The sequence below is a fragment of the Crassostrea angulata genome, chromosome 5, assembly GCF_025612915.1.
Source record: "Crassostrea angulata isolate pt1a10 chromosome 5, ASM2561291v2, whole genome shotgun sequence".
In the NCBI taxonomy this organism is placed as follows: Eukaryota; Metazoa; Mollusca; class Bivalvia; order Ostreida; family Ostreidae; genus Magallana; species Magallana angulata.
The window spans coordinates 20726080-20751288 of record NC_069115.1 but is presented as its reverse complement, the minus strand read 5'-3'; the positions used below and the strand labels follow the sequence as shown (position 1 = coordinate 20751288).

The 25209-nt window shown below is 36.7% G+C and overlaps 2 protein-coding genes and 2 pseudogenes across 2 annotated transcripts in view; all 4 read left to right on the top strand.

The window, feature by feature from the left end:
- The window catches only part of LOC128185054 (mitogen-activated protein kinase kinase kinase 4-like), a 100595-nt gene that overhangs the window by 1493 nt on the left and 73893 nt on the right, over positions 1 to 25209 (top strand). The window lies entirely within an intron of this gene.
- Positions 141 to 10805, top strand: LOC128185207 (uncharacterized; annotated as a pseudogene).
- LOC128185056 (uncharacterized) overlaps positions 19672 to 25209 on the top strand; it is a 30474-nt gene continuing 24936 nt past the window's right edge. The window contains exon 1 of the mRNA XM_052854729.1: positions 19672 to 19736. The gene's annotated coding sequence lies outside the window, so the exon portion shown is untranslated. The remainder of the gene's footprint in view (positions 19737 to 25209) is intronic.
- LOC128185057 (tripartite motif-containing protein 2-like) lies at positions 21610 to 23554 on the top strand (annotated as a pseudogene).

The following is a 25209-nucleotide window of genomic DNA, read 5'->3' as shown; positions in this document are numbered from 1 at the left end:
ATTTGGTGGCTAGACTCTTTGAATTGTATTAATATAAACTTAAGGTTGATAGTTTAAATGATTGAGATTGTTTGTTGTTTTCATGGAATATTTGTTGTTTTAATGGTTTGTTTAATTGTTTTGTTCATTTGTAGGTAGAAGGCCTACTGCTGGTTGTTATTCATTCTTCTCAGCTTAGCACCCAGAGAAAGGAGTTTGAATCCTTGATGGGGAAAACGGTGCAACTTCTGAACAAGCAGGCATATTGTCATCAAGCCATTGCCGAATCCTTGACAGAGCTGAAGGTAATGTCTGGTGTTCTTGTGATAATGGAAATTAAATTCCACAGGATAAATTTATAAAAATTGTACAATATCAATATATGAGTATCTCTGCCAGTCCACCTGGAAATATTTTTATCAGCAAGAGATAGAAAATCGTGTCGCAGATGTACTTTTTTTCATGCAATATTTTTTCTTTTGCTATATTAAGTCACAAAATATAATTTCCGAATTCAATAAAATTTAATTTGTTTTAAAATTTTCTCTTTATTCAGGAAAATTTTTAAAAATTAGGGATGTCAAATTTACTCAGAGAGACTAGTCGAATAATGAGGGCTTCAGTCAAGGCTCAAGCCTCAGAAAACCCCCTGAAAACCCATGTTTTGACTTGTCTTCTACTGTGGTGATTGTATTTTTAAATTACTTTTTCTTATCACAGAGCTCTGCCATGGAACTTCAAGAGAGAGTGGTCCAAGCCATCAAACAAGTGGACGACAAATTCTACTGTAAAGACATGGCAAACTTTGACAACAACGAAAGAAACCATCTATTGAATCTCTACAGAAAACCATACTTAGAGGATGCAACTTTGGGTTTGAGGTGAATACCTTTTAACCCATGACTTAAATTTTTTTTCTTTATTTAATAACTTAAAGGCATGCAATTTATTTTCCGTTTTGTCTCTTGCTTAAGTGAACACATTTTATTATTAGAATTTTGAGTTCATTTTTTTAACCTTTTAGTTATTGATTTCTATTTGTAATTGTTGTCTCTTTTATCTATCTCCATACCATTGATATATATATATTATATATTGTACCCTAGTGACATCTCAATGAAAACATTCATTATAAATTGTTAATTATTAGCTGTATGTAGCATATCTTGGATAGGTGACACATTTTACGTGGCAATTGTTTTCTGTGTCTCTAAAACCTGTAATGTTTGTGTTTATACATGTATGTACCGGTACATATTGTCACATGTTTATTGCGGTATCTTAGAGAGATGACCAGGCGACACCAAACAGAAGCTGTGCAAACGACTCGTTAACTTTGCCAAAGAGTGGATGTCCTTTGTCACAGAGAAATGTGAGAAAGGGAGAGGCATGAGGCCCAAGTAAGTTCAGAACAACTGGTCAATATTGGATACAGAATTACATATCAACAGGTCAACTTGGATAAAAAGTTCTAACAGGACAGCAAAAAGAAAAGTACAGGATAACAGTTTAGTGAAGTGTACACATTTATAGTTGAATAGGTCAATGTAGGATGAAAAGTACAGAATAGTATTGGATACAAATTTCCAGATCACCAGGTATGAGGAATGGTTTTTTGATGAAAGTAATTGTTTTAATTTGTAAATTTGCTGAACAAGTTTTTTTTTCACTATTTAGGTGGGCTAGTCAAGGATTGGACTTTCTCGTTGCATGTGAACCTAAGGTTCTGCTTGTTTGACAGATAAAGAATATTAGGCAAGTATTTGCATTAGATTAAATTTTTTAAAAGTCCAATTCGTGGAAACTTTGAGGTAAATACATGGCAGTTAATTATCATCTCACTTTAAATATATGTGTACTAGATATTGAGATAGAGCATCAATTTATTCTTAATACTAATAATAATCATATGGTGAGGAAAAACCAAGTACTGTAAACATACAGGAAAATATTCGCCCCGTTTTATTTTCGCCCCTTTTGCCCTCATTGTCAGTGGGCAAATTTAAAACAGGGCAAATTTAAATGTCTCAGATTAGACATGCAGGGTGAAACTGTTTGCAAGTGTAGAAGGGCGAAAATTACACGGGGTAAAATAAACCTTGTATACAGTACATGTACTTTGGAATTTAAATTTTAGTTGTGGACAGTTTTCATTTTAAATTATTTTCAATCATTTAAATGTTTATAAAGGGGTCATTATTTTATTAATTTATTAATGAATCAATACTGTGTTTGATAATTCTTTGAAGATGTAAATTCATGCTGAGGGGATCAACTCACCAAATTCAGAAAAAAAATTGAGCCACAATAAATGCTAACGATTCGCAGTGTTATAATTACCGTATTAACAAAGTAATGATATTTATTTACAATATAGGAATTTAAAAAAAGCATCAACAGCTGTTTCATTCATGTGATCAGTTCAGCCGACGGGACACCTGTCAGTCCAACCCACAGTCAAGGTCAGTAGTTGTTGGAATCACAGCTTTGGAGTTTTAAAAAAATAAGCTAGCTGCAGGTCTGTAGCTCCTGGTCTGAAAAAAATTTGGATGGGTGACCTGGGAGCTACAGTTCCTTAGGTGTTAAAAAGTTGCAATTTATGGTAGTCTGCGAAGAATAAGCTACCCCAAATTACATTAATGTAATATCATATGGTAGCAAGGGACAGTTTCGCATAAAGTACCCGCATAAAGTACAATATTTTGGTAAAAATGAGTGTTACTGTATTTGAAGGCCTGTATGTACTACGAAAATTATGGAATTGATGATAGGTGATAATTTTATGGTAGCAGGGAGTCATTCCTGTATTTTGATGTAAAGCATGTAGGTCCCATAGTGTTATAGGGGGTGCTTGGGAGTCGGATGCGAAACGGCGGCTGTTGACAGGTGTGCTCACTTTTCATGCAAGAAGAAAGTAGGGCAGACAGTAAGTGAAATAGTGTGAAAATGACATGGATGCATATGGGAGGTGGGGCGGTACAGACTGGCAGGGAGGGGACATGTTAGACTACAGGTTGCACCCTGTCCCGGGGGTCATCTCTCAGGGAATACGGTAGGGTGGGGTCTAAATGGGCCAAAATGGGTAAAATTTTGACATTACACAGGGGGGTCAATTAGACATTTTATTTGACCAGAAAAAAATATGGGTGTCATTTTGGGTAAATTTTTAACCGTAATGTCCTTCCTTAAGTCTAACAGGTAGTTACAAGTCATTTTGATCCAGGTGCAAATTATTATATTTTTCCCGCAACATAGTGCTAAATGGGGGTACCCCCCCCCCCACCACCATTTCATGCATCAAAAAAACTGTCCCCTGCTACCTTCAAGCATAGGTCAAAATTATGAATTCCCCCAAAACTAGTTTTAGTGACATATCTGTGTTGCATAAGATGGTGTTAGTTCCAGTTGGCCAGATTTTGTCCTCTGTTGTATCTGTTTACACTCATTTTTGGCTTTGTAGCCCAGGAAAGATAACTCTAATATTTGGCTAGGAATAGGCAGTGATTACTAAGCCTGGTGAATAGCACAATGGACGGACCTGCAGACACTGGGGGCTCTTGGTAACAATATTTTTGGCTTATGCTGCCCCATCACTTCATTTCATTAATTAACTAAGCAGATTATTAATTAAATTATCAATTAAAATGGCCCATTGATTTTTCCTTATTGTTAATTACAGGTACTTGTCCATATTTGGTTTTTACCTCTGCATCTCTAATGTATTCATGTCTGCAGTTTACGAAATCAATTTAATGGAAGAGCAGAAAGCTCAATTCATATCTGAAATTGAAAGGAAGGTCGATAGGACCAATTGTTGTCATTTTTGGTTAGGCAGCATTAACGAGTCAGGGTATTGGGTTTTTCGCCCCGTCATCATGCAATAGTAAACAACACAAAGTATTAGTGCACAGATTTTATTTTTTTATACAAGGACATCATATTGACAAAACTGTACATGTTTCTCATCTGTGTCACTGTAAAATTTGTATAAACACACAGCATTTGTCAATTGAGCCGCATTCTGTAAACAATTCACGGAAAACATGTGAGTCGTTAAGGAGATGCATGGGTCATGAACCATATCCGCAGTGTCTGTTTCCATAATGTAGTATGATTTTACTGTTAAGGTTTAGCAGTTAATTCCTCACGCATGCTCATTTGCCCTGTTTTCCCTTTTTCGTTATTGTAAAGGGAGTGTTCTCGGAGTTTTCGGTTCACTTTCTTCTTCCTCCCAAAGTGTCGAGTGGTCTTGTACTTAATTGTTTTCTTTCGTAGGCTGTGGTACTGCCTCAGGCGATCGAGCTGTGTCCTCTTCCGGTGGAATGGTCCTGCATGGTCCCAGCGCACACCGACCTTGTTGGCAATGAGAGATGATGAAGATCCAGTGCCGTGAGTAGAGGTATGAACTGCGGAGTGACACAGTGCGGTGAAGTTTCTGGCCCAAGTGGTATTCTTCGGTGCATAAGTGAACACTGTCTGATGGAGACTCTCACATTTATTAGTAATTGAGAGTCTGCAGATTTTTGGTAAGTTTTGGCCCAGTATCTGCTTAATAATGACCCTCTGTATGCTGGAAATGTCTTCTGGTTCCAGGTCCAGGTGCCTTCGATAAGGTAGGAATTTGGCGCTGTAAGTAGGTAGGTGGGCATTGCACGTAAACGACATTCTGCGACAATGGTCATGGACTCCGGAAAAGCACAGCAGAATGTTGGATATGGCCTGCTCAGCCTTATGTATGAAAAGTTCATCAGACTTGCACAGTTTTCTTACGTGCACCAGTTCATATCGAACTTGTGCTCGCACACATGTTGCCAGTCTCTGAATAAAAGCATCTCTGTTGCTACCGGGTCGGAGGGGGGACTTTAGCTTTATGCTCCTGATGTTCTTTTGCAGGTCCCTTAGCTTATGAATAAAGCGATATAAAATCGTTGGTTTTCTCGCATGCTCTCGGAGTTAATTTCTTCCACTCGGTCACAGAGTGAGTTCAGTTTTCGCTGCATTCCCCTTGTGTCAGGTGCCGTAACATTAAGGCAGCTTAGAATGAAGCTAGTGTGTGACACTCCAACCTTTGTTTTTAGGCAGCCAAGTAGAAGGGCCTCGTTGAGGGTTCCAATCTCCGGTCCTCTAGATTTCTTGTGTGTTTCGTACAGCTGCACCTGACTAGAGCTGAACCGACAGGTAAGACACTTGGACTGGCCTGTTATACAAAGTCCTTGTCTCTTGGAAATGCTAAAGTTCCTTTTAGGGCTACTGCAGTAATGGTTGACTGCTGTTTCTTGCAGTAGCGCGGTCAGTGATTGTACGTTGACTATAATGTTTTCTCCGTCAGACCAATCCTCACTTGCAATTTTGACTGTTGTAGGCCTCACAGGACGGAGTCGAGATGGCAGAACCGCGCCAGACTGTTGGCATGAAGAGAACATGGATGAAAGGGCATCTCGATAGGCTTCCTGGGGCAGACGCATCCACTGGTCACTGGCCGAGACTGACCGGGAACTGTCATCAGCATCTCCAACGCCGTCGTCATGGCAACCGTCAACAGGTACTACTTTTGAACTGAAATAGGGATGACCCTTTTGGAAATGCCCTTTGCGTTTTCCGTGGTTTATTCTGTATTGGGTTCTCTTGGAGCGGGGCATGTTTGAATGTGGCCTGCCTTTGGGTACCTGCTACATATAGTTGCAGCACTTGGTGTATCCCCATCCTTTTATCACTAATGTAATTTTTTAAATTGAGAGTGTAACCAGTATCTGATAAGGAATTTTCCCTCTTGTGAGGCTTTGTTAGGATTATAAGGGGTGAATTGATGGATGCTGTCGGTGGTTGTCACAGATCATGTCTTCAGATTATCTCCCCCTGGATTTAAGATTAAATGCACATCATCACTTGCTGAGTTTAGATAAACAGTCATTGAGGGGATACATGACCCGTGTAGGCTAATTAGAGATCCTTTGTATCAAATTTCAGTATTTTAAGATGTTTTATGTGTTTTAAAGTAGTCCGAGTATTGCACTACATCATAATACGGATTTTACAATATTGGTTAGACTTTTACAAAGCGTTTTTGATACCCGGTATTGATTTTGCTCTACATCGCTGTTGTAAACAATGGCAATAATAAGCAATTAGAACGGTAATATATGTATTCTATGAGAGATAGAAATGATTAATGTTGAGAAACTCGATTCTGTTAAAGTAAAATGAAAAACAAAGTTTCTGATTAACCAGGATCTCAGGTATGCTTATATCTTCTTTGTTTTGATCCCCCCCCCCCCGAATTTTTCTTTTTCTTTTCCTAAAACCGGTTTAAATTTAGAGACAGAAGCTATTTCGAATTTAATCAATCGTCAATTAATTATTGTTTAAATGATATATAACATTGTTGACAGATCTAGGGCATTCTAGGCAGAAAACTGTAGCAAAATGTGATTTTTACGGATTTTTTCGTCAGGGTCTACTTGGTTTAGAGCTTATAGCGTGAAAAGTAATCCGTCAACATATAATTTATTTTACCATATCTTTTTTCTAAGATTTCAATCTATAGAATAAACACCATGAATTTATGTTTGAGTCCATAAAATAGTAAAAAAATTACCAAGCGCGATACTAGCATTGCATTTTTTGTATTCTATTTTGATACATCAGGTCCATAAAGCGTACTTACTTACAAGAATTTGTGCAAAATTATTGATGAGGTATGGCTTAAATAAATATTTATACTCTATTTTGTATGTTCAGTTCTAATTTTTCCAAAATTGGTACAGGGGTAATTATTTTTAGGAAAAAGGACGTCTGGCAAATTTCATAAATGTCAATAATTTTCGCAAGGGGGTACACCCGTCTGAGAGGTGATAACAAACAAACTAGCATGTAAACATACATATTTTCTTTTGTATATGTATTGCTAGAATGTATATTTATCATTTAAAGCTAAGCTTTTAATGATTGAGCCCATTTAGTGCCGAGTATAGGACTACCTTAATTGTATTTAATTTATTAAAAATGTAGGGAAAATTCAAAATTATAGACAATTTTGGCTAATATGTAAGTGTTTCACCTTGATGCAATAAGTCAGAGTTGGGAAAAATCTGTTGAAATAGAATCTATAGGCTCTGTAGTATTTCTCCATTTTTTTCTTCAGTCTTTTTGAGTTTTTGTAGTTTGGACCCTTAACAAATGACAACTCATACTGTCTCGTAAAGAGCTTAAATTTTTATTTAAAATCTACATGTTTTGTTCCACTGGCATATTTCATTCTCCATAGTATCATCTTCAAAATTTTGTCAAGTTTACTCCGTCATAGGCTTGGGTAGCCTTTAAGGCAGTTTCACCCCTATTTAAGGAGGTTCACTCAAAGTTAAAGGTAGCAAGGGACAGTTTCGCATACAGTACCCGTCAATATATTAGTAAAAATGAGTGTTACTGTATTTGAAGGACTGTATGTACTTTGAAAATTAGTGAATTGATTATAGGTGATAATTTTATTGTAGCAGGGAGTCATTCCTGTATTTTGATGTAAAGCATGTAGGTGCCATAGTGTTATAGGGTGTGCTTGGGAGTCAGATGCGAAACGGCGGCTGTTGACAGGTGTGCTCACTTTTCATGCAAGAAGAAAGTAGGGCAGACGGGAAGTGAAATAGTGTGAAAATGACATGGATGGGAGGTGGGGTGGTACAGACTGGCAGGGAGGGGACATGTTAGACTACAGATTGCACCCTGTCCCAGGGGTCATCTCTCAGGGAATACGGTAGGGTGGGGTCTAAATGGGCCAAAATTGGTAAAATTTTGACATTACATGGGGGGGGGGGGGGGTCAATTAGACATTTAATTTGACCAGAAAAAGATATGGGTGTCATTTTGGGTAAATTGTTAACCTTAATGTCCTTCCTTAAGTCTAACAGGTAGTTACAAGTCATTTTGATCCAGGTGCAAATTATATTTTTCCCGCAACATAGTGCTAAATGGGGGTACCCCCACCCCACAATTCATGCATCAAAAAAACTGTCCCCTGCTACCTATAGCATAGATAGAAATTGAATTCATTTCTTAAACAGATGTCAAATGGAAATAAATATTTTTAGGGTGTTTAGATTAAAGAACTAACTGCGTACTTCACAGGAACCTCCCCCATTCCACGCTCTACCAGTGTCGACTCTGGCAGACAGCCCTTTTTGCGGTATCCTTCGTGGCCGGCCGAGCAGGTACAGGGAAAGTTTAACCACTCAACATACAATATCTCCAACAAATCCTCACTGAGCGAGCCCACACAAAGCTCTGCAGCAGAATCCAGTGAGTTCTTCCAGAAATTGTTTTCTGTTATCTCTATCTCTCTGTTTATGACTTTGTTTAGTTATTACATGTAACTGTGGGTTTTTCATTTTATGATTCTGACAGTGATCGTTTTCTTTTATATCCCTATTACTTGTCTGACTGTGTATACATGTACCTATGAGATTTTCATTTGATAACACTAGAAAACACAAAATAAAATAATTAACTCAGGAAATGTTACCAAAGTGCAGGAACCCATGGTTCCAGTGTAATTATATTAGGTATTCATAGCTGATAAACACCTGTCACCATATAATTGTTCTTACACCTGAGTGGACATCCACGCCAAGAAGAACAGAGGTACGCTATTTGTCTGCTGATTTAGATTTAAAGGAGCTTCAACTTTTAGAAAAGTGGCACACAACTTCATTCAGATTGTGTATTACTGAAGTATTCATTAATATACCATTGTTTTTCATTATGATAAAATATTCCAGTATTTACATAACATTCAAGTAAAACATGTATTACATATTTAGTACCAGGTAGAGTAAATCTGATATTATACATATTTGATGGTATTTAGATTTCGTGAAATATTCAAGGTAAAGATATTGATAAAGGGCCCTCATGCAAAATCTTTTTTTTAACTAACTCTACAGGGATTAGCTCTACATTGACCATATTCATTAGGTTATAAAGTGAGATAAATCAAAACCTTTTTTTTAAAACTTACTGCTAAACTCTACATGTATAAGCTTCAAATTAATTACAGGTATTCATTAACTTGATGACAGAGGGAAAGAGGTGTATCAGATATTCGGTTTGTGATAGAATTGTTTTTGGGGGACAGGTGGAGAGACAGAAGATTTGAAGTGGATGGACAGAAAGAAGCAGGCGATAGTGAGGCTGGAGAAAAGGAGGCAAGTCTCCCTCAGGGACTCGGGGGGTCATCGGGGTCGTCACCAGTCGCAAAATCGAGCCCGACTACGGCATCAATTTTCACAGAGTCAAATTCAGAAGGCAGAGGGGACACAAGGCCGGTACGGGTGGCCTCATACATTGCCTGCACATTGAACAAACTGAGTAGGCCTCAATCACATAAATTTAACATCACATTTACCATTACCACATATACCACACAATATCATTAGACTGGCAATTGTGTCAAACATAAATTGTAAGAGAAGTTTTTCACTTAAAAGCATCACTTGAATTTGTATGTGAGAAATATATATATATACATGTAGTTATACGATTGTAGCACATGCAGAATTGCCACATAAGAGGAATGAACGCTATTCATGTGACTGAGGCAAAAATGCTTTTGTACAAATTTGATCTCTTCCAATGCGATACACATGCTTTGATTTAGTTGTTTTGAAACATACAGATGAAGGCCAGTATGGTAAAGTGTATCAGATATTTCAAAGGATTCAGAATTCAGTGGGTTTTGCTGGTACCCCCTCTTTGCAGGGAGTGTTACCCACAGGTTTCTGTTCACATAATCATTGACTCTTTGTTATAATACTGTAAGCCAACCTTTATTCTTGATATCAACTTAATGTTGCAATTTTTCTGTAATAAACAGGTTCACCGTGCCTAATTTTCATGACCAAACCTTTTTAAGCCAAAAAATGTTATTAAGGGGTTAAAAACCGCTTTTTGGTGAAAATATTGTCTCAAACCACAGTCCAGAGTCTGCATAGCTCTCTCCTACCCATGGCTGCTTGAACACCTTATTCATCAAAATCTTGAATATTAACACCAAATGTGTAACGTCCACCTCAACCAATGAAAATTATTGTTTAATTATTGTTTAACCCTGGTCACTGCCTTTGTAGCAATGATATAATACTGTATGTTACCTAAACTGTGATTGGATAATCAAAGATTGCTTCAAAGGTCAATCTCCAACTATGCTTTACTCACATTGGTCAATACTTTGATAAAGTAGGAGTTATTTTGATCTACTGCAACCACAGCGAGGTGGAAAAGGATCATGCATATTGCCAGTGGTATGCGACGATGAGAACATATTCGTTACAGTGATGTTCTTGCTTGTAAATTTAAGATGGTTTAAAGTATTCTGATCTCCAAAAAATCTCTGTCACACTGAGGTTTTGGAAATTCATTTAACTTCAATATAAATAATAAGCATATTTTTAGACTGAATTCTCAATAACATATAAAAAAAGATATATATATATATATATAGATATATATCTAGTACTTTACTACCTGTAACTTACTGGTTGTGGATTTGCATTGCAGCAGAACAGACCGTATAATTTTATATCCGGTATGTCAGCTTACTCACTTTTTCCTCCAATACATTATAGGTCTAGATTAAATGCTGGTGTTTATGGAGTACTGTGATCGTGGAACTCTGGAGGAGGGCTAAGATGGGTCTACCAGAACACAACATTCGAGTGTACACGCGGGAGATTCTACTGGCGGTCAATTACTTACGTGGTACATGTAGGACCTACTGGTACATGCACACAAACACAAGTGGCGACACATTCATGCTAGTTATGTCTGGTCCCTTTTAGCTCACCTGAGCCAAAGGCTCAAGTGAGCTTTTCTGATCTCAATTTGTCCGTTGTCTGTCGTCGTTGTCGTTGTCGTCGTTGTTGTAAACTTTTCACATTTTCATCTTCTTCTCAAGAACCACTGGGCAGATTTCAACCAAATTTGGCACAAAGCACCACTAGGTGAAGGGGATTCAAGTTTGTTCAAATGAAGTGCCACGCCCTCTTTAAAGGGGAGATAATTGAGAATTATTGAAAATTTGTGGTATTTTTCAAAAATCTTCTTCTTAAAAATTATTCGGCCTGAAAAGCTTAAACTTGTGTGGAGGCATCATCAGGTAGTGTAGATTTAAGTTTTTTCAAATCATGGTCCCCGGGGGTAGGGAGGGGCCACAAGAGGGGGATCAAGTTTTACATAGGAATATATAGAGAAAATCTTTAAAAATCTTCTTCTCAAAAACTATCAGGCCAGAAAAGCTCAAATTAAAATGAGAGCATCCTCAGGTAGTGTAGATTCAAGTTTGATCAAATCATGGTCCCCGGGGGTGGGATGGGGCCACAATTGGGGGATCAAGTTTTACATAGGAATATATAGAGAAAATCTTTAAAAATCTTCTTCTCAAAAACTATCAGGCCAGAAAAGCTCAAATTAAAATGGGAGCATCCTCAGGTAGTGTAGATTTAAGTTTTTTCAAATCATGGTCCCCGGGGGTAGGGAGGGGCCACAAGAGGGGGATCAAGTTTTACATAGGAATATATAGAGAAAATCTTTAAAAATCTTCTTCTCAAAAACTATTAGGCCAGAAAAGCTCAAATTAAAATGGAAGCATCCTCAGGTAGTTTAGATAAAAGTTTGTTCAAATCATGATTCCTCGGGTAGGGTGGGGTCACAATTGGGGGATCAAGTTTTACATAGGAATATATAGAGAAAATCTTTAAAAATCTTCTTCTCAAAAACTATTAGGCCAGAAAAGCTCAAATTAAAATGGAATCATCCTCAGGTAGTGTAGATTCAAGTTTGTTCAAATCATAGTCCCCAGGGGTAGGGTGAGGCCACAATGGGGGATGAATTTTTACTTAGGAATATATAGAGAAAATCTTTAAAAATCTTCTTTTTAAAGACTATTTGGCCAGAAAAGCTTAAACTTGTGTAGAGGCATCCTTGGGTAGTGTAAATTCAAGTTTGCAAAATCACAGTCCCTAGTGGTTGGGCGGGACCGTGATGGCGGTTTGAATTTTTACATAGGAATATATAGAGAAAATCTTTAAAAATATTCTGGGAAAGTTTTCGGTCCAAAACTCAGTACTTAGTGTGAAAGCACAGGTTATGCAGATTTAAGTTTGATGAAACCATGATTCCTTAGAGAAAAGTGGGGCCACGAAATGGGGGGAGGGGGTATATAGGAATAGAAAAACATCTTCTTACAGGTACAATCACAAAAGGGGCATGGTATTTACCAAATAATAAGAGGTGGATATAAATTGGCAGATTTTCAATTTTTTTTTTAGCAAGATCTACTGTACTCGGTTGTCAAGATATTTTGATACTGTAATGCTAAATTGAACAAAATTAAGAAAATTGTTGCTCAGGTGAGCGATGTGGCCCCTGGGCCTCTTGTTTTTATTGTTTAGCTATGTGTATGTATATGATCAACCTTTAAAACAGTTTGGTTTGATGTATTGTTTGGGAGGTGGGGGACGGGGGCTTGTAGAAATACTAGTATTTAGTCTTTAATAATTTAATTCAATTTAAAGTTATTTCCTATAAAATTTGTCTGTCTGTCTGTCCATTTCTCTCTCTCTCTCTCTCTCTCTCTCTCTCTCTCTCTCTCTCTCTCTCTCTCTCTCTCTCTCTCTCTCTCTCTCTCTCTCTGTGTGTGTATATAGTGTAATTAGCTGCATTGATTGCAATAAATTTAACATGGACCTGACAGAATTATAACATTGTTTGAATTGCCAAGCAATGGATTGATGATGTTTATGTCCATTTTATTGACATTATCATTACTTTTGTTATGCAGATCCAACTACCATACTGTAAACTCACGGAGAGGGGCAGCTGTGAACCCATATCATAGTTTTTCCTCTAACAAGACTTGTAATGGGGGTGCAACTTTATCCTCAATGAACCCCAATGTAAAATAACAACACGTAAGTTAAGTTTATCATATTTATTTTTATGACATTAACACTGAAAAGTAAATATGAGGGATATGCAAATTTATTATGCAGGTCAGTGTGTACACACAAAACATTTAATGTATAAATACATGTATATGTTAATAAATATGGGTTAGAAAGTGTCAGTGTAAGCATTTTAATATATAAATACATATGAATAATTATTGATTAGAACCTGCTCGTAACTTTTTAAATATAATTGTATTGCATATTTTTGTTACAATGATAGCTGTAAATTCTAAATAAGTCTCTTGTTCTCATTTTAGGCTTTGAAATGTATCTACTAACACTGTTTAAGGTTTGGTTGCTGGCATTGAACTGTGACTGCCCAAGACTGATGAGGTCTGCTGAAAACTCTAATCTCTGTAACACTGTTACATCCTTTTTGGCTGCCTCATCTTCATTAAGTGTCCTTGGCGTCACTGTTCATGGTAACATACCAGACACTAACATCATGAAGAGCAGCAGTATGTAGAGATGTATGACCCTACATGTATATATGTATGGTGTAAGTCTTCTTACCAAGTTACAGCTTCGAAGAGTAACCACAGAGAAACAGACCCTCGAAGTGTAAGTGTGTGTGTGGGGGGGGGGGGGGGGGGGGAGGGGGGGATGAGAGGAGGAGAGTGTTATTGGACCTATGGTGAGCTTTGAGAGAGAAGCATATTATTTTTTATGTAGATTTTCACCAATAGAGTTGTTCATCAAAGAGTCTGACTGATATCATGGATATGAGGAGTGGATCTGAGATTTCAGTGATGAAGACATCAGTTATGGTTGGTAACTGTTGGAGCCAGGCTCACTTTGATTCAAGTCATGTCAATACAGCTGAAGAGTAATATGAAAGAGGATTTAATATTTTGTCATCAACTGAGTATTTTCTGGGGGAGAAAACAAGTGCGTTACATGTACAATTGTGAAAAAGCATAATCTAACTGGTTACCGGTAAATCAATTTTTATGCATAAATATGAACATTCATTATTAAAATCGCTTTCAAATGCATTGTGTAGTTTATTTTAAAAAATCTCATTATATATTAAAATATATCACATGTAACTTTTTTGATTTGTGCTTTGTTTTGTACAGTACTTTTTGTCGACTTTACTAGAATCATTTCATGTTACATGTACATTCAGATTACGGACTTGCTTGGACTGACGCAAGCAGACAGTTGTAGTTTCCATTATGGTAACCTTCACTTATACCAAAAAACCGGCTGTTCGTTCTTTGTTTATAACTATGCAATCATACTGTTAAATGGTAGATTTTAAATTATTCAAACTGTGACCTCTTAACCATAACTGGGCTCCAAGGAGTGCTTCAAATTTTAATACTGGAATATAGTTTAGATTTTAAATTTTTCAAAACATGACCACCAAACTCAAGTTAAAAAATAAGAATAAGAAATTCAATGTGTATTAGAAATATTCTTTGAAAGAACTGCAATGCTACAATTTGTCATATTATTATGTATGAAAGTGCCATAAAGCGTCATTAAAGCGTTTGCATTTTAAATTGTGCTCAATAAGTATTTGCAAAAAAAATCTTTTTAAGCAAGATATTCTCTACTACATTGTCAATTTGTTTTATATATGACTCCATAAAGGTGATCATTGTCGGATACCCACGGGGGATTGCGTCTTTTACTAAAAGACGCGATCACCCGTGGGTATCCGACGATGAAAGGTGATTTGATCAGTTATTGCTATTGTTTTCATGTGAGCGATGTGGCTCACGGGCCTCTTTTTTTATCATTACAGCTGTAAATGTCATAATAAGTGGATGTTATTTTGTCTTCTTCGGTGTTTTATGTGGGTATGAAGATAGATAGCAAGATACAGTGTATAACCCGCGTTAGTATGCTGTGTTATTTTTTGTCTGCAATTATTGATACCTTCATAGTCCGTCTGAAACTAATTTCCACAGAGAAAAAAAAACACGTGCTTAAAAATATTTCATATTAAAAAAGCGTTTTCGGATGAACGAATGCGCTGAAATTGAGAATTAATATGACTGTAGGTCTAGATAAAAGAGGGTATATTTCGTGTTCCTAATTTCCTGTCATCTTCAAGCAGTAAAATTGTTTCCTTTGGTGGTTCTTCATTTTCGCTAGCCAAGAATGACGATCCACTGTGTCTCTCTATTCTCTATAGAAGGTGATGGTTCTCACACAGTCAAATTGGGTTAGAATGTGCACGTTATTCGGTTTAAACAAAAAAATCGCAATAAACATTGTGGCATTAGAAATATGGGGTCGGAACCCCCCCCCCCCCCACCCCCCTTTCTCTGGGACATATGAATTTTTCGAAAACGTTAATGCCTATTTAAAGGCAATTTTTCCCATTTATAATAGAAATACTGTAATTATTTCAAATAAATGCTTTAAAAATTGCTTTTTTAAAGAATTTCGTATACTGCGTCCAATAATTTTGTACTTATATGAAAAAAAAAGCCCTATCGATATTTTATCGAAATAACGTACATGTACATTGTACACCTTAAAATCAGCATCTGGTGTTTACTACACTGAGTAAACATGTGGAAAATGAAAGAAAAAATACATGAAATTAAGCAGTATCTTAAAAAACGCAGATTTATAATAACATCTACAATGTATTTTTTACTCTATTTTTAAAAAAAAATTGATTATAGTTCATACAGTTTTGAACTGTCATGCCATCGAGTAAAACGACGTTCAAGTACGAGTACACGCATTCGTTTTACTCAAGTTTAAAAGTATTGTTTAGTTAACTAACTAAAGTAATTATAATAGATGAGTTTTACTTCCTTTCATACGAAAAATATACAAAGGAAATTACATGACCCGCTTATGCGGGTTATATATAAGCTATTTTTCTGGAATGCTAGCTACCTTCATACACACATGAAACACGAAAGAAAGCTTTTTTTTTTTGTTTTGTTTCCAAGAATCGGAAATTATGTTACAAAAATACCGTGTAAAGGTTTTATATGTAAACCACTATGAAAATGCCCAACTTTTCAAAAGTTTTCTAAATATGATCGCATCTGTACTAGTGCCGGATGATGTAGCGCACTTATTAAAGAGGTCACATCAATTTCCTGGGACGACAATTGCTTTTACCATTGAATTACACACCTACCATCTATTCAGCAGATAAATTATTCCCATTCTTTTGTCATATCCTACCATTAAGACCTTTATTTAAGAAGGCAATCGATAGAAATCAAAATCGATGTATAGTTCAGAATAGACATATAAAATTACAAAAATATCCTTTTTCATAATAGTTTGTCGTAATTAGTCTGAGTTATTTTTGTTTCTTAGTGTTTTTTTTTCTATCAAGCATAGACGCACTTTCTCATTGCTGGAGACTTGGGTTTCTTGAGGCTAAATATTATGCAAATCTTCCTTACCTAAACCAAAACGCTCAATAATGCTGTTGAAATAGATGTAAAATGGATAGTGATAAGATAAATGTTTATTAAATACAGTTGTATACGCACGGAAATGTTCAAAAACTCCTTGTTTATTGACAAATGATGAATTTTGCACATATTGGTTTTATCAAATGGAACCCCCCCCTTTTTCCAAATTGCTGGATCCGCCTCTGTGGTGGGTGAGGTATCCCAGCCTATCGTTAATCTGTTGTTAAATTTCACAGGCACCTGTCAGGGTACAGTCAAATTATACAATATATGTACTCATACATAAGTGTGACTTATTTTTATAGAAACGAGTTAGTATGCACCGACAACTTGATATAATACCTTTGAAATGTGTTCTTTTACCAAGTCACTCTTAATGTCCAAACCGATAGTTCTAGTAAACTTCTTGCATACGTAGAATGACCAAGGCATTTGTATGATATATGCAGGATTTACGGTCATTGGGATATTTCGAAACATTCTTCGTTTCGTGTTTTCGGAATTTTGAACTTCAGAAGTATCGCTATTCCGAGTACAAAGACCTTCTCTACAAATCATTCCGGTAACCATCTAGACGAGGACGTCTACTTTTTCCGAAGCGCGAGAGAATTATCATGGAGTGAATTTTTGACAAACTCTTGTTGAAGAATTTTTTTCTAAAATTTGATTTACTTTTATATATTTTCAAAAGAATTCATAAATGTATCTTTTCCCTTTGTACAACAAGACAATAATTCAGTTTATAGTTATAACTGCTTAATTATTCTTACACCTCACCTTTGAATTTAATGGCTCCCTCAAATTGAAGTTTTACTCATACTCAATTCCTTATTTCTAATGTTTTCAATTCATATTTGTTTTGTGATATACATGATTGTCGAGAAAGAGGAATTAGGTTTCGGGATTTTCGAGTGTAGTATTTTTTTGATTCCCAGAAATCACATATATCGACCTAACTATAATTAAGTGCTTTTACCATCTATAGAACATTTTAGTCTTACATTGTTGCCGGATGTATAACGCCGTATTTTCCCTCGGTGATATTATATCAAATCTGAAATAGTAATAAGGGGAAAAATGGACTGATGTAATTATTTTTTTTTACTTTTTATAGAATGTTGGGAAATAATATGAACTATTTAAATTGTAATTTTCGTCGAGCTTGTTTTTTTTTCAGTTCCGCTACCCGGGAGACAGAAATGATCCTCAATTAAATATTTAGGTGATGTTTTAATACAGGTAAAAACCCCGGTCAAAGTCGCAAAGACAGAAATGTTTTGTAACAGATATATGTTTCCTGTTGGAACAAGCATCAAATAATTAACATTAGTTTTACATAACTATGCAGAGGCGAATCCAGAAGAAGGTTGCGCTCCCCCCTCCCCCTCCTTTTGAAAATGAAAAAGAAAAGAAAAAAGAGGGAAAGAGAGAGGAAAAAGGAAGGGGAAAAAAGAATTTTAATTAAAATAGGCCAAAATACACATGCATTAAAAGGAGAATGTTTCGGTACTGCTTGAACTGTAGATAGGTGTTTACCATGCACAAACAACAAACAGTTATAATGATGTCATACAGACACGTAGCATCAGGAGGCTTGCCCCCCCCCCCCCCCCCCCTCCCCATCTCGCAGCAACTTATTTTCTTAAAATACATTAAAAAAAATTGAATTATCCTGCCCCCCTCCTTTTTGGTGCATGTATAAAATTGAAATGAATTTAAAATAACAAAATTAAGAGTGAAATTGAAGTGATATAATAAGCACAAACATTGCAATAACTCTCAAATTGACATGTACCTGTCCATAGTGAATGATATAGATATATATATAAAGCACAGAGAAATTCACTTTTGTTGGAGCTCCACCTTCCGCCCCCACCGAGGCTTGAACTCACGACCTCTGGAACCCATTGTCCTAGCAGTGAGCTGCCACCGCGCTCCGCACTCGGCTATCTAGGCAAGACAAAAACGAACGGAACCTAGCGCGCTGGCCGCGCACTACATAGTCGCTTGAGATACAGATGGAATACAGTTAAACGACAATTTGAGAGGATCGGAACGATACACATTGCAGGGATACAAACATATATAATAAGCACAAACATTGCAATAACTCTCAAATTGACATGTACCTGCCCATAGTGAATGATATAGATATATATAAAGCACAGAGAAATTCACTTTTGTTGGAGCTCCACCTTCCGCCCCGACCAAGGCTTGAACTCACGACCCTTGGAACCCATTCTCCTAGCAGTGAGCGGCCACCGCGCTCCCCACATTTAAACTAAATTAAAACTGTAAAATTCCTATTCGATTTAGAAAAACTAACGTTAATATATAAAGACAACAAAATATGTAACTTTTGACTGCAATGTTTCTTATTTTCACTCAAGATAATGCATTTTTGAATAACCATAATTAAAATAATTATAATTATCATATTATATATATTATTACTTATTAGGTTTGTTACTGACTGTTTACAGAAATTTGTGGGGTCGGTAGTTAAATCAAAATCAATCAAGAATTGACATATTTCTTATCTTTTTTCGAATGGGAAATATCGAGCGACTCTTTGAACATGAAAGAACTTTTTGTCACTGGATCGATACATCTTTGGTAAAAATATTTTGTTTTGCCTCGGACTAGAATGTCGCGACGTCATTGGATGAAACGTGTGTGGGGTCGGTAGAGTCCATAGAAGGCGAGGCGGAGCCGAGCCTTCTATGGACTTTACCGACACCACAATAACCAATAGTGATGTTAATTTCACGGTTTCGTATGACTCTTCAAAATATTTTGTTTTGCCTCGGACTAAAATGTCTCGACGTCATTGGATGAATGCCGAGCCTTCTATGGACTTTACCGACACCACAATAACCAATAGTGAGGTTAATTTCACGTGACGCGTTTCATCCAATGACGTCGCGACATTCTAGTCCGAGGCAAAACAAAATATTTTTACCAAAGATGTATCGATCCAGTGTACTGTACTTACATGATCACAAAACACGCCCAATATCTATAATTCTCTCCCACCTGCGTGGACTCCAGACCGTGGCTAGAGACGTTGTTGAACTTTAAGAATCTTTTCTGAATCCGCGCCTGGGACCCCCCCCCCCCTCACGTATCTTCTACGTTATTAAGCACGACCGACCCAAAAGTTTTAACTTCTGACAAAAAACCTTTGTCAATATTCTGAGCGAGACCCATCGCGAACAAAATTTATAATATAACATGAACTTTGCAGGAAGCAGGCGACCCTGGATTGACCTACCATGCACTAAAGAAATCACGTGACGATTTTACAGGTAACCAGACCCGGAAGAGAAAATACCCGAATCGCCATGTTGGGAGTGTGAAGGTTTGTATTTTGTTAATGAATAAGTAAAATGATTATAAAGAAATAATAATTAAGAACATAATCAAAATTGTACAGTGGACACCGTGGGCATTATTTAAATGTTTTACCATCAGTTACCGAACAAACAGTGTAGACCAGTCAGTGGCGTAGCTACCTTTTAATTTACTTGTATTCAAAAAACGGTAGGGGGTCTGGGGGCCGCCTTGAGGCCCCCAGCGGGTCCAGGGCTGAGCCCTGGTGGGTCCCAGGGGGCGAAGCCCCCGGAAGCTCCTGGATTTTATGTTATTTGAATGACAAAACAGCCTTAAAAATATGACATTTTTTAAGTATTATGATTCCAATAAATATGAACAAAAGTTGCTGAATTCCGAGACAAACATTATTTACCTAGTACTCTTCGAATATTTTCTTTAAAATTTCAAGACCCCCGATGCTCTTGGATTTTAGGTTTTAGCTTTAAAATTTACAGGCTTTTGATGATGAGATATTGTCTCAAAATGTTACAATTTTACATACTGTATGCGTAAGGGAAATGTTGAATTTTAAAAGAATGTGTAATTATATATGAAACACTGATACCCAAGCGGAAAGTTCAACCAACTGCATATGACTAAAGATAATAGGCGTTTTGAAACAGGTCTATTATTCAAACCGTAACATACTTACCTAAATGACAAATTTTTGATCAAGTTTATCACAATGTATTGTGACTTTGTCAAAATTTTAATCACCCGACCGCCGACTTTAAATTACATGTAAGTATAGACTGACAGAATACAATTACGGACAAACACTAAAAACTTGATGTGTTTTCAGATTTTAGTATGAATATTTAAACTTGAAAGGAGTTAATAGTTATTCATCTCATTTTAATAAGTTTATTGTATATCATTCTTTAAGCCAATAACACGAAAGTCAAAGGTATAGCTCGTCCATATTAATTTATGATTCAAACGAACTTCCAATTAATTTTAATGTAAAGTATGGAATGGCGGTATTTTCCGGAATCGTAGTAATTGCATGGTTTACGATGAGAACTGAATACTATAAAATATAATATGCAGATTATAATTCAGTGGAGTCTCAATACAATTTGTTTACGTGCAAACAATAGGAAACTCAAATCATAAGACCTATGCTTTGCAAAATTTTGTGTATTCATTTGCGTTTTTGCGTTAAGGGCGCTACGCCACTGCCAGTGCTATTGGTGTTTGTTGGGGGGGGGGGGGGGGGGGGGGCACGCACCGACAAAGAAATCCAGGCCTATAAAAGTTGGAGAATGCGCGGGGCAAATCCTGACGGCCAGAAGGTGTCAAGAGTCCCCGAAACCTACCCCTCATAATATAATTTACAAAAGTTAAATTACCAAAAAGTAGGGCTTGGACACCCCCCCCCCCCCCCCCCCCCCCTAGATAGAATGTTCTATCGTTAAAATGACAGATGTCTTAAGGACCCGGTTTTAGATATTAAAATGTTCTATCGTTAAAATGACAGATGTCCTACGGACCCGGTTTGTGACCTGAGCGTAGCCTGGTCACGGTAAGATTATTCTTTCTACCCCCCCCCCCCCAAACTTGAAAATACAAATCACCCCCCCCCCCCCACCCCCACCCCCTCAGGGACCCATGTATGAGATTGGGAGGTGACACAACCTAAAACTGGTTAACACTATAGCTCAGTCAATAGAGCGTGGGGGGGGGGGGGGGGGCTCTAGATCCTACCTCCCTTCCATCCAAGAACACTTTAGACTACACATACAAAAATGACAGAATTATTAAAAACAAGTTTGCCAATATAACATTCATGTAACGGTTCTTTTATTCTTTCAGAAATCATCTAAAAATCTCATCAAGGTGTCTGACCATGTACCCCCGTACTTGGGCCCAGGATGTGTTACGGTGTCATCTCTGTGAGACCCCTGGCCCCCCTATGTACTGTGACATTTGTCATATACATCTGTGTGTAGCCTGCGTGGGAAAACATCTCCTAGATGAATCCAAAGAACACAAAGTAGTGCCATTTAAGAAGAGGGGACTAAATCCTAAATGTTCCAAACATTCCACACAATTATGTGACCTTCATTGTGAACAATGTAACATTCCTATTTGTGTGGAGTGTGTTTCCTCTAATGAACATCTAGGACACAAGCAAGTTGGCATTTTAAAAAATCTGGATACCAAGAGAGAAGCCTTAAAAAAAGATCTACAAGAATTAGAAAATTCCATTTATCCTAAATACCAAGAGATCGCATCTAACATCCCAGTTCAGAAAACTGATCTAAATAAAAATTCCAAGAAATTAACAACAGCTCTAAACAAACATGGAGAAGACTTGCACAGAGAAATAGACATTGCCATCAAGAAACTGAAATCTGACGTGGATGAAATGGAATCCAAACACCTGGTTGTCCTTGATAAGCAGGAAAATGAAATAAAGCGCACCATTTCTCAAATCACTCAGGACATTGCTGATCTGAAGAAATTACTCAACTCCAATGATGTCAGCCTTGTCTCTGCTTACAAATCCAGGATTGCTGAATTCAGAAGATTGCTTCCTAAACTCACAGTTTCTTTACCAAGATTCATCCCTCAGAAGATTAACAAAGAACAGATTTATCAGCAGATTGGGTCTCTCTCAGCGTTATCTATTAAAACAGAAGAACATGGCTACACAATGGATTCTCCCTGTGCTGAATCCTCTCCCCCGGGCAGACCGCTCATTGATGTACCACGGATCATCACAGAAATAAACACAGAGTATGGAGAATCTAATTATTTACGCCGTCTGTCCTGTCTGAGTGATGATGAACTGTGGACCCTTGGTCAGGACAACATGATGAGACTCTACAACCTCCACAGTAAACTAGTGAAGTCCATCCAAACCAAGTCAGGGGAGATACCATGTGACATAGCAGTGGCACAGAGTGGTGAACTAGTTTATACTGATCCCGATGATAGAACTGTGAACATAATGAAGAATACACAGATACAGACAGTGATCAGACTACAGGGGTGGATACCTATTTATGTCTGTAGTACCTCCTCTGGTGACTTCCTGGTTGTCATGGTCACTGTTGATAAGAAACAAGCAAAAGTTGTGCGTTACTCTGGCTCTACAGAGAAACAAACAATTCAATACGATGACAAAGGACAACCTCTCTATTCATCTGATATTTACGGTATTAAATGCATCAGTGAGAACAAGAACCTAGATATCTGTGTAGCTGACAATGGAACCGATGCAGTAGTGGTGGTCGATCAGGCCGGAAAACTCCGGTTTACGTACACCAGTCCTCCATCTACAACCAAGAAACCATTTAATCCAGTCGGCATCACAACAGACAGCCAGGGTCGGATCCTGACAGCAGACATTAACAACCACCGTATCCACATCCTGGATCAGGACGGACAGTTCCTCCGCTACATTGACAACTGTCATTTAGAATATCCAACAGGTTTATGTGTGGACACCAGAGACAAACTCTTTGTGGCTGAATTGAAAACAGGTAAAGTGAAGAAAATCCAATATTACATGTAAACAAACTGTGATCATAATATTACATGTCTACAGAGTGAACATCAAATATCAATGTAAATAAACTGATTGTGTTTAAATGTCATAATACAATGACAAACTATCTATGATTATATTAAATACATGTATTACCAAACTGTATTTATTTGTTATGTTTGATCAAACTGTGGTGACTGTCACAATTCAGAGACTGTGTATTGTTCATGTACATATGATTACTTACTATCTGTATATTTTACATGTAAATAAACTGGTTTTATATGTAAATAAATGTAAATAATCAGTACTTTGTTGATGTGGTTTCTTATATCATAACATTAAAGGATGTTGACATTTGCAAACATTTCTAATTCTTAGGTATTCTCTAACTATAGTGAAATGAGATATGTGTGCATGTATATAATTAATATAACTATTCAATAGATAAGAGATTTTGACCTAATTCTGAAAAGAAATGTTTACATTATCAAGTGCCTTGGGATGAATATTTCAGAATATATGAATATTATCATGAGTATAGATTTCAGACTTATTGTTGGTAATAACAGTCTTCTTGACAGTGATTCAAAAATTAACACAGATGCTGGAATTTGACATTGAGTACTTTAGATACAAATCTCCTAATAATTAAAAGATCTTGGATACTATATTCGATTCGAAGTTAATTTTACATAGGTCCCCCCCCCTTTCTTTTGCAAAGATAGACATAATCATAATCATTGGATGAATGAATCATTCAAGTTTTTAAAATCTCACCACAAAGTGTTTAAATCTGGAAAACATTTACATCAAGGCAAAATCTGTAGTAGTTTTAATTTTAGTTTTCAGGTCGACATCACGAGAAGTTTGGCATTTGACCTTGTTGTGAGTCATTTACTCCTACATGGGTTTCAGCGACTCAAGTTTGATGTGTAGCTAAAAAAGGATTCTAAAGATATCATATGATATTTACATTTACTTTCTTGCGGACTTTTTGGATAGCGGAATTGATGATTTCTCAACAAGCCTGTACAACTTAACGATCAACGATGACAGCGTGGATAGATCGAGCAGACCCAGGGGAGAAGGACACTAACAACAACAACGACAGCGACACCAACGATGAAGTGCAGGATCAACAGAAGATGGAGATCCAGGATATCAGGTCAGAAGTGCAGGCAATATATATACGATATTTGTCTCATGATGGTGAATCTTGTAGCATTTTATATCTCTCTGTAGTATTTGTCTCACGTGCAGGCTTTGTATTTTTCTACGATATTTGTCTCATGTGCAGACTTAATATCTCTTAATGATATTTATCTCATATGCAGGCTTTATATCTCTGTATGATATTTGTCTCATATGCAGGCTTTATATCTCTCTACGATATGCATCTCAAGTGCAGACTTTAGGCCTAAAAAAAAGGGGGTGTGAGTTTAGGGTAACCCGACCTAACCTGCAAAAGTGCCCCGATCCTACCAATTTCAGATGTCTGTTTTTATCCAATTGTGAATTTTATATTATTTCTAATTAAAAAATGCATGTTTAATTATGACACAAACAAACATTCTTAGGTCATTCATGCAGAAAAAATATGATAAAATAAAAATAAAAAATCCCTACCTACCTAACCTAATTTTTTCATCAGTGTTACCCTCAAAACAAATTTTTTTATAGGCTTTACATATCTCTATGATATTTGTGTCATGTGCAGACTTTACATCTCTGTAAGTCTGTATGATATTTTTCTCATGCTGGTTATTCCGGATTCATATTTTTGGTTTTCATAAATATTTGTGAAAATTAATTTTGCTGCATGGATTAAATTCAATGAATTTTCAGTTTCAAGGAAAAATTGACAAATTGTATTATGAAATTTTTTGATGAACATTTTATTTTATTAATCAAATCAACAACCTTTCGGCAAAAATCATTTAAAACTATACTGTATAGTATA